The sequence below is a fragment of the Ornithodoros turicata genome, chromosome 1 (assembly GCF_037126465.1).
Source record: "Ornithodoros turicata isolate Travis chromosome 1, ASM3712646v1, whole genome shotgun sequence".
In the NCBI taxonomy this organism is placed as follows: domain Eukaryota; kingdom Metazoa; phylum Arthropoda; class Arachnida; order Ixodida; family Argasidae; genus Ornithodoros; species Ornithodoros turicata.
This window is the reverse complement of record NC_088201.1, coordinates 78,446,718-78,457,758: the sequence shown is the minus strand read 5'-3', so window position 1 is coordinate 78,457,758 and position 11,041 is coordinate 78,446,718. Positions and strand designations below refer to the sequence as shown.

Genomic DNA, 11,041 nt, shown 5'->3' with positions numbered 1-11,041 from the left:
ATTAAATACCCGAGTCAAGGAGTTACCAATTACCCGCCAGAAACGTTTGTAGAACTCAACTGGGAGGCCATCAACGCCGGGACACTTTCCGTTCGGCATTGAGGAGACAGCTGCTAGAATATCTTGTTGCATGAGCGGCACTGAGCCTACATGCTCTATCTTTTCCTCCGGCAGTGGGCACTCTCGGCTGATAACGGGCTCGTCGGGTGATGACTCCTCGTAAAGGGCCGCGCAATGCTCACGCATCGCTGCTTGAATGTCATCAGGTTCGGTTAGAAGCGAGCCGTCAGCTGACCGGAGCTCGGCTATACCCGAGCCCGGATTTCCTGCCACATAGCGCCGCAATAACATGCGGGAGCAATAAGCTTCCCGACACCAGCGCTCGACGTTTCTTTGCGCTACGAACTTGCGCCAAGAGTGCATACGAAGAGACGCAAGGCTCCTTTGCACATCCTCTATCTCAGAGGCAGTATCATGGCTGCGAGAGCCAGGGTGGCGAAGAATAGCTAATACCTGCCTGAGTGCATCTCTACACTGCCGATGTTCACGCGCACGCTGTCTCCCCCAAGACCGAAGACGGTGTGCTGCTCCCTGCTTCAAAGCCCCCCAGTGATCTGGCCCGAAATCGGGTGCGGAACACTGTTCCGGTAGCCAATCTTGCATATCACTTTTAATTTCGGGATCTTCGAGCAAGGACACGTTCGGCCGCCAAAAACAACAACCAGATCGAAAATTGAGCAGGCCAGATAGGGACAAAGGGACGCCGTGATGATCTGTAAGATCCCCAGCAGGGTCGCACAACTAGAGATGAAGTCTGCCAAGCCTGGCGAGACATAAAATCTGTCGAGTCGGTCACGTGTGTTAACCCAGGTGAACTCATATGCATTACCATGCACGTGGGACCAAGTATCAACTAAACCAATCGAGTTCACCAGGCGCTCCAGCTCTCCATTCGCCTGCCGGCCGTGCTGGCGGTCTATCGTACAGTTAAAATCGCCTGAAAAAATTAAGTTCTGATTTCCATAGAAAAACGTGTCAATTCTGCGAAAAAAAATCCGAGCGCTCACCGCGGCGCACGAGGGCGTAAACATTGACAACACTCAGTGTTTTACTCTCATGTTACAGCTCGACAGCCACCACCCTTCCCATCGGTGTCCGTGTCGAACCACCTGATCCCCGAAACGACAGCTAAAGAACGCCTTGAGCCCATGTGAAACCTCTAAAGACATTATAGCACGACCGGATAGGGACCCGGTTTCTTGCAGGAGAAGGATGTCTACGCGAGCAGACCTTGCCCAGTCGATAACTTCTAACTGCTTCACCTCCCTGCTGAACCCACGTACATTTAGTGTGGCAAGACTGAACAGGGACATTAAGAGAAAAATTGAGGACGCGAACACGCTAGTTAGGAATCTCGCACTGCAGACACCTCGGATGCTTGGCGCTTCCGTTTCGCTGCAGATTCGATGAAATCCATCGCGTCAGCAACTGCACCTTCCTCATCTAACTCTAGGTCAATAACTAACCTGTCGGAGCTAGAAGACGCTACACTGTCCCTATCACCCCCAACACCAGTATCACCACCAGCATCCCCGTCACTAACTGCGACCACTGCCTCAGTATGAGTTACAGCAGCTCCCTTGACAATGACCTCACCACTGGGAGAAGCATTGTCGGGAGACGCCACGACTGTGTCAGGTGTAGGGTCACCAACACCACGTTCATTCGCAGCCGCCACACTAACAGCTTCTAGAACGGGATGCTCATATTCACGAGACACAACTACGGTTGGGGTGTCCGCACTGGCAGCCTGCGCAGCTTGCACAGCCGGCACAACGGGTGCTTTCGGTGGCACGCGACCAGTCCCAACACGGGAAGCCCACGTCGCGGCCGAACACTCGGACACGGCGTGGTCTCCACCGCAATGCCTACACAAGGCATCGCAACACTCATGCCCAACCTCACCACAGCGGGTACAAAGCGGGGCCACACAGTCCTTCTTAAAATGACCTTCCGCATTGCAACGCATGCACACGCGCTTTAGGCCACCATAATTGATGGTCAAGCGCTTACCGCGTGCGCTGATGAAATTCGGAACAGGGGATCGCAAGAACACGACGGTTCCCTGTTTCGATTCCTTCCAATTCCAACTGAAGGAATGTCTCACGGCTCACCCTGGCGACCGGCTCATATCCCGTGAGTTCAGTCTCTACCGCGGTATCGGGAATGGGGTCCGGTACCGAAATAACCGTCACCGTGACCAAGTTGGACTCGAGCGGGACCAACTCAATCACGCTGCCCTTCACTGTAAGTGAACCAAGGGCTTTCAACTTTTCAGCAGCAGCCCTTGACTTCACTATCAAGTCGCATGCCCTACCTCCAATGTGAAGCATGCTCTTCACAACTTTTCCTACCGTCTTCACTAGTGGAAGGAGGAAATCTACCCGTGACACGCCTGGAGGCAGTGTCACAGAGAACGCTAAAGGCCGGCTAGCCATAAGTCAGAGACGGCTCAACCGCCGACGGTATACACTTTACAGGCCTCACATTGTGAGCCTGCACTAAGAAAACAGACAAGAAATGAACACAAACAAACGAATACTTACTCAATCAAGGCAGAAAGAACGCAAAATTACCGGTCAAGGCAGGAGCGAGCACATAACACGTCGTCTTCAGTCTTCGTCCACACAGGATTGTAACGATTGTTAGTGCGGCGACCGCCGGAAAGATCAGGAAAAGATCTTCCCGGAACAGCACCGCAAGCGGTACTGCCCCGACGACCTTGTTATCGGCCGCGCGTTCAAAGACACGGCCCACCCAGGGGCGGACCGCGTTATCAAGGGGCTCTTCTCCAAATATGAAGGACCGGCTCCCTTTCGCCTCCCTCCACCGCGAAAGATCCTAGCCCAAAGGCGAAAGATCAATACGCGGATTTGAAGGGAGACCAGAGCACGCAGAAAGATCAGGAAAAGATCTTCCCGTAACAGCACCGCAAGCGGTACTGCCCCGACGACCTTGTTATCGGCCGCGCGTTCAAAGCACGCAAAGCACGCAGAAAACGCAGACAGCACATATACTATACTTATAGCTTGTCTTCAGTGATTTGGCAAATACGATAGCCCTGCTTGCTGCCGCCGTTAAACAAAAGGGGTGAAGTGTCTAAATCTATATAATTTACTCACACACGCAACATTGAAGTGAGGTATAGCTTGGGGTATTAACTCAATTTAACCACAACGTCTGTGTTTCTTACTCATTTTAGTTTAGACATTCTGTAGATCCATCGAGAATCGATCTTCTGCAGTTCAATCGCGCGTTTTTTTCTCTCTCGCAGCAGTCCACTCCATAAGAGAATTCCGTCAAGACTACAAAACATTTTTGAAACTGCTGACACGCGGCATCCGGCGGATATACGGAAAGCGATGTCCACCTATGAAGCTCCCCGTCGTTTTATGGATGCTTGTGGTACTCGCGCATGACACGTGGCCTTTTATAGAAAAAGGTTAAAAATTGGGCTGTTCGGTATTTCATACTTTAAAAGCGACGAAAAACCCCGTGCCTGGAAACAAACAAAAGGACGACTCAACACACAGCACAGACTGACGAACAAAAGTTTTATTGACAGATCTGCCTCTGCAGCCAGCAACACCCACTTCTGCAACGTTACCCTTGTACACCCTCAAGCCTGCCTAGTGCCTTTATCTTTTCGAAAGTACAGGACTTACGAGTTGCTAACAGGAGGGGCTTCTGATAACTATTGTGCTTTCGAAAAGGTGAAGTTACTGGGCAGGCTTGAGGGTGTAAAAGGGTAACCTTGCAGAAAAGGACGTTGCTGGGTCAGGTTATTGAAGAAGCAGGTCTGTCAATAAAAATATTGTTCTTCTGTCTGTGATGTGTGTTGTGTCATCCTTTTGTTTGTTTCCCGGCATGGGGCTTTTATCGCTTTTAATACCATGTATAGTCTGCGAGCGTCGCGCGATGCTCAATCGCCTTTACACGCTGGGGCGTTCGTAGCTTGAGTCTCTGAGAGCTGATCAGTTTTAGGGATGTTTTAAGGGGGTCGCATATCACGAATGACTGCATCTTGAAGAAATATTAGAATATTCCGAGTTGTAATGAGTAAGACGGTATAAAAAATGTGTAGTCTGACGGTCGGAGGTCTATCAGCATGTCAAGACAATGCGAGCTGCCATATTGAATACTGGAAGAACGTCGGCTACAGCGTTGCTCATTTTTTATAACAGCTAGGACATTCGACACAAGGAAACACTAAAGGACAAGAGAAGGATGGGACAGGACGTAGGTTCTGTCATATCTTTTGCACTGCTGTCCTTTACGGCGTCCTGCATGGAGTGCTTTGGCGATTATATGCTATTCCATATCTCTGATGTCCCATTAGGGGCCCCTGATCTACATTCAGACATCACCTGTTCGATCGCAATGCCTCGTTGACGTACCATTAAGTTCTCCTGTGGGACCACTATGCTCACCTGACAGGCAGTTAGATGCCCTTTATTGTGCCGTCAGGGGCCCTGTGGTACCATCATGCCTTTTTGTGGGGCGATTTGGCCCACCTGACGGGCTGTGAGACAGCATTTGTCGAACCGCTAACAGCCCTGTTGGACCACTAGGAGTTGTTAATGTGCCGACAAGCAGCTTTGATGGTCCATCAAAATATTCTAATGGACCATTAGAATTTCTGATGGAGTCTTGATGGATTTTTCGATCGGGTCGGATAACATCTGTGGAGCCATAGAAGGCAACATCTGAAAATGGGGTCTACTATCTCCCATTGTCTTATTGTCTTGGGTCCTTGTTCTAACCCTGTGCAGCACCGTCAATGCCTGCACTCATTCTATCTGTTCATGACGTCTGCCAGCCTGCTTGAACTCCTGTGACATCAGGGCTTTAGCCATGAACGCGGAGATGTGACTTTCACAGCACTACATCTCCGGCGACTGACTGGATGAACTACTATCCCCATCCATTACGGCGCATCTGCGTGTGTGATATCTCATTTGCGTGTGTCATGTGTGTGTGCGAGTGTGTGTGCCTCATCTTTTTCATCGTCATCCCACTCATATGTTAACCACCTTGCCCTGAGGTACGGTACCGCAATTGTTGCGGTGAATCACCTCATTCCGTCGTCATTCACATAGTTGTTGTTGTTGTTGTCTTATATATTGCAGAGGGATAGAAAGGGGACCACATTGGAGGATTGGAAGACACGGGGTCAGTGTGCGTCCTGGTCGACTTCAGTGGGAACTGTGCTGAAATTCCTCTGGAATGCCTGCCGGAAAACCCAGGGCAAACCTGAGACAGCACAACCGGTGGTAGGATTCAAACCCACCATCTTCTAGTCGTCAGCACGACCTAGGCCGTGTATGTAAATACATATACGCTGCTGTCGTAATGGCGGCTACAATTATTGATTCACAAATTTAAATAAGAAACACAAAAACTACGACAAGGTAAATCGTAGCGTGTATGAATTATTAAATTTTAGTGATCGTAACTACGTGTTTTCCCCCTGTTTCTAGAGCAAACACCTCTCGCTTTGTATGTAGCGCTCTTGTTGGGGTGGCTCGCGACGAAAAGCAAAGCATACTTACCTGGTGTCGGGTAGGCTGTGATCACTGAGGCAGCCTCCCCGGGAGGAGGCTAAGGCATTGCAGTGCGCCTTGGTTGAAACCCGCCACTTCCCCAAATCGGGGTAGCTGGGACATGCAATTTTTGGTAGTGGGGGCTTGCGTACGCGCTCGCCCCCGTTTGTATTTGATAAAAGAATTGAATAATCTTGTGCGTAGCAGGCAGTACCCTGTTACGCACCTCGAGAAAGCTTTCATGAAGCCTCTCGTTCTCTTTTAGTATCACTTTTTTAAAACATCCAGTGTTTTCGTTGTGGCCTTCCTTTTCCCATAGGCCCCTGTGTCTTCAGAATGATGCCATGATAGAGACGGTCAGCGCCATCCATCCGTTGCGCGGACTACTACGATTGTAAATAAATGACGTCAGAGACGACGTCACTAGTATAAATAATAAGTAGTGCATAATTATCCACGCACGTTTTCAATGGCCCGGCCCATTTCGCTTGCCTTGTATTCCCTTTTCCGCGCCCAGTCAACAATACCAGACGAGAACACAGAAAAATAAAGCATATCAGATTTAATGAATCATATTAATTCCAAATACATAGTTATCACAGATTTTGACAACTCCAAACAGAAACGCATCGTGATGACCATAGAGAAATTAGGGAGGCTCACATAAAGACCATTTCTCACCTAGAGCTATACGTACACCTAGTGATTAGACGTTTGCATTTATTCAATAAGTGGCCGTTATAGGTCCATTGCAACAAAACACGACATCGTTGGTACACAGTTGGTTCCTGCTATCTCTGGTCTCTGACATCAATATAAGACCTGGCCTCGTGCCTGGCATCATGCAGATCATAAAAAATTCCACAGAAACCTGGAGCAGGCAGGAACGAGCATACTGCTTAATGTTGGATGAGATGTCAATTGCACGTCTTCTTCAATATGATGTCAAGAATGACGGTGTGCTTGGCTTCCATGATGACACAGCTTTGGTGTTCCTTCTGTCTGGGATATCGAAGGCGTGGGTTCAGCCAATAGAGCACATGGTGTCACAGAATGCAACGCCTGTCAGTACTATAAAGCCTCTCCTCCGCAGCATTATTCAGAATCTGCAAGAAATTAATATACTTGTCAAGGTCGTGGTGTGTGACCAGGGGGCCAACAACGTTTCATTGGCGGCACTGCTTGGAGTGTCTGCGGAAAAGCCGTACTTCCACCTGAATGGGCAAGGCATTTATTTTTCTTTTGACACACCACACCTCTTGAAAGTCGTTCGGAACAACTTGCGTGCACACCAGCTACATATTGGACCCGACATCGTAGACTGGGCTTACATCGTGCCATTTTATGAAAGCACACACCACTTACGTCCCCATCTAGCTCCTAAACTGACAGAAAAGCACATTTAGAAGTATCCGTTTGCCGATATGAACGTCAGCAGGGCAGCACAAGTACTGAGTGCCACAGTGTCCCTGGCCGTTCTTGTCCTGATTTCACTGAATGAGTTGCCACCAGGTGCAACCACAACATCCAAATTTCTTGAAAAGATGGACATGCTATTCGACTGTCTCAACAGCTCCACAATAAAAAAAGAAGGCAACAAGCTGCGCTATGCAATGACTGCAGATTCTGAGCATATTGCCTTTCTCAAAGAATGCATCCAATGGATATCAGCCTGGAAATTTAACGAACCAAAGCACCTGCTGTGGCAGGACCTCCATGAAAACTTTGGCTTTCAACGTCTATGCACAAAAAGAATCCAACAACATCAACTGGAAATTTTGTTTGTTTTTTTACTTATCCGGCAGCAACATGGATGCAATGAAAACCCAAACACATTTTAGTTTGTCGCTGGTCTCAAGCATCTATGGATTTCAAAATTAGTGAGACTGTCAAAACAGGGTAACTGTGAAGACGAAAATTCTTCACTCCCCTATGTGAGCTGGCACGAAGCAGTGCATATTTGGGTCCCTTGCGCACAACCCTCCCCGCAGCTTCAGATCCTACTTCCGCACAGAGTGAACCGAAAGGTGCCGCCCAGATTGCACACGAGAGTCGCAGCACTGTTGAAGCTAGAGGACGTCCTCTACTACCTGAGCGGCTCCATTGTCAAGGACTTCATATCAACAAAATACAGAGACTGCGTGTGTGAACGTTTTTTAAAGCCGGAAGAGAATGATGCAACGTTTGGCTCTCACCAGTTCATGGCAATGTTGAGGGCACATGATATCCCTAATGAACTGTTTGGAAATGTAACTGTGCCTTCTGAAGAGTGCTTCAGGGTTGTTAAAGAAATGGAAAAGCGTTTTCGTGACGAAATCGGCTGTATTGCACATGCTGCTAATGTGTGTAAAGAACTCTGTAGCATACTTCACTTTGAGACTCATTTATTTTATAAACAACAATAACAATGTTATTTTTGGCTTTGGAGAGTGGGGGGGTTCATCGCCACAGCCGATACTCTACCCCATTGCTGGTGGGAATGTGAGGAATAAAATAACGAGCCCTTTCACAATAACGATCGAAGTCCGATGGTGTCCAGAAATGCCAGAAGAGCTTTGAGCGCAGAGCGTTGCTGGGCTGGATTAGGCCAGGGACCAAGCAATTTCGATAGGGAGAAGGGGCGAGAGTCCAGCTGACGAAGAGACTCGGAGAGTGTGTTTCGGGAATGGTGGTAGTGGAGGCAATGAAGAAGAATATGCTCCAGATCCTCAAGAACACCACAGTGGCAGCAGGTGGGAGAATCAGCTTGTCTCAAGCGGTAACGCCACTGATCTGTAAAGGCCACATCGAGGCGCATTCGGTGGATTAATGCACCATCTTGACGAGCGGTGTTTCGTGGCATGCGGAAAGCGAGCGTTGGATCAACTCTGCTCAACATAGAGGGAGGAAGAATATCGGTTGTCCATTGGCGGGAAGTCAGGGGTGTCACTAGGCGTCGCAGAATTGAACGGCGGTCTCCTCTCAGCAGAACAATACTAGTCCGTTTCCGATACGAGAGTGCTGCTTCTGCGGCGCTGCCTGCCTGCTCGTTCCCCACGACACCACAATGGGCTGGAACCCACTGGAGAACTAGCCTGTGGCCTGCTGCCTAGATAGTGTGGTAAGCCATTAACACATCTGTGACTAGGGGTGCGGATGAGCCTCGTAGGCCGGAATTTTTAATTGCTTGAAGTGCAGATTTGGAATCTGTAAAGACTGCCCATTCCCGCGGTGTAAAATCAGCGGTGTGTTGTAGAAAGAAAAGGATGGCATAGAGTTCCGCAGCTGTGGAGGAGGTTGGATGTGAAAGGCGTCTTCCGTGCACTACACCTTCAGATGGTATGACGAATGCTGAGGCGGACTTGTTTTTCGGGATGCGCCATCGGTATATGCTGCCCGTAAACGTAGAAAACTTCTCGTCTACCAGAACATGAAAATGGGCTCGGAGGACTTGAGGGGCGACCATTTATTTTATACAACAGAATGTCACCGCAAGGGTCATAAAATTGTATGCATTGAAGCGCCTGAAGTGGCACATTAGATTTGTTAATCGTTCGCTCAAAAAACAAACGTCGCGGCACTCAGCAGCAGCGCGCAAGATGCGCAAGCTTGCCAGAGTAGAAATGGGTGCAACACAAGGCAACAATGCATAGCACACCACAGCAAGAGTAAACAAATATGTGTGTACGCAGTCAATATTTGCAGCATACAGTGTGTGTTCCTTGTATTGTGTTCTTCTGTCCGTCATTCATTCAGTGTGTTGTACATTACGGGATGGTAGCTTTTGTACATATATATGTATACATAATTTTGTGAGTGTATAGGTGACTCAACATTTTCATTATTTCGATAATGCATATGTCATTTGCATCCTATATTGTTCTTTTTCCTACAACTCAGTGGTACTTACTCAGTGTTGTTAGTGTCATCTCAGCGCCACCATACCCACCATCTCTGCTTGTCAAGTCGCAGCATGTTATAATACTGTTGACTGTTGGGGCTTTTTCTGCCACTTGCTCACTTTCAGTTTGCTTATGACCAGAGTTGTACGTAACGCGTTCTTAGTAATTGCATTACTAGTAATCAACTACTTTTTCAGTATTTTTAATGTAATCAATTAATTTTGTGAGCAAGTAATTTTCCAAGTAATCTGATTACAATTTTGGTAATCAACTACTGAGTAATCGATTACTTTCTTAACCTTCTGTGAACAATGGCAACCCTTTTCAGCAAACCAATCTGTTGTTCTGTTCCACCACGAGTTCGACTGAAGCAATGACGTAGAGGTCACTGTGACGGCCGTCTCTAGTCGACACGTGTGTCATGCACACCACAGTAATATGATAACCCCTTACAACCGCGACCTACTGGAGCAACAGTAAAATAAGTGACTGTATTTATAAATTCTGCCGGCTGGATAATAACAAAACAAAGCGGATGTTTCGATTTTGTTTTAAATGTGTATATAAATCTGTAATAAACGCGTGTATGTGTTTTCTATGTTGCTTTCAAATGTATTTGTGAATTTCACTTATCATGTATGTCGGTGTCTCATATTAGAATTTGCAACAAGGCCTGCATGGTTGCATTCACTGCAGGCAAAGTAACGGGAAAAGTAACGCGTTACATTTTTGATTAGTAATGTATTACATTTTTGATGAAGTAATTGGTAACGGTAAAGAATTACTTTTTGCGCAGTAATAACAATAATTGTAATCAATTACTTTTCCCAAGTAAAGTGTACAACTCTGCTTATGACGATGTCTGCCCTTCCCTACTTGCGTAACACGTAGCCTTGCTCTTTCGTTCAAGGGACCTGATATGCAAGATAAATGTGATCACTGATCAGTTTTTGTTGTTCAGTACACTCAGTAGTTCAGTGTTTTCTACTTCTGGCTACAGAAGCGGGTGTAATCACTTAGCACTACTAACTTTGAGAAATGAATTGTTCACGAGCAAGGTGTAGCGTGTTGCGACTCCCGGGTATGGTAGCAGGCCGAAGGAGACTCAGCGAGGGAAGGTAGAGGCGTAGCAGTTTATTCACATGATGTCAGAGTAGGAATGAGAGCGCTGGGCGGTAGTGCCCAATGCTATATAAAGTCTTTGGCACGCAAGGGCGACGTGGTTCTCACGCACCGCACAGTTCGGTTCCTGTCATCTTCAACTGGCGGCAGACAATTGATCTTTGACGGCAAAGGTACTCGTGGATCCTTGGTTTCGCTGCAGCGTGTTTTCGCGTATGCTGCCGATCTGGTGTCGTCCGGTATGGCGCCAGTCGCCAAGTCATAACAGCACCCCCCCCCCCCCCCCCCGCTGGGTAGATTATCAAAAGGTGGAGCAATCCCTGAAGTTGCTCTGCTGAATTGGTGAGTCAGGATTTCAGGAGCGCATTTCCTTCGAAGATGACCATGCTTCAAGAAATCGAGCTGTGAAGCTAAAGATCTGAAGCTCTCTTGTGC

At 47.8% G+C, this 11,041-nt stretch overlaps 1 non-coding gene across 1 annotated transcript; it reads left to right on the top strand.

Annotated features, from left to right (window-relative positions):
• Positions 1–5,604: 5,604 nt before the first annotated feature.
• Positions 5,605–5,768, top strand: LOC135379968 (U1 spliceosomal RNA). The gene has a single exon (XR_010419411.1). It is a non-coding gene; the product is annotated as a U1 spliceosomal RNA (small nuclear RNA).
• Positions 5,769–11,041: the final 5,273 nt, after the last annotated feature.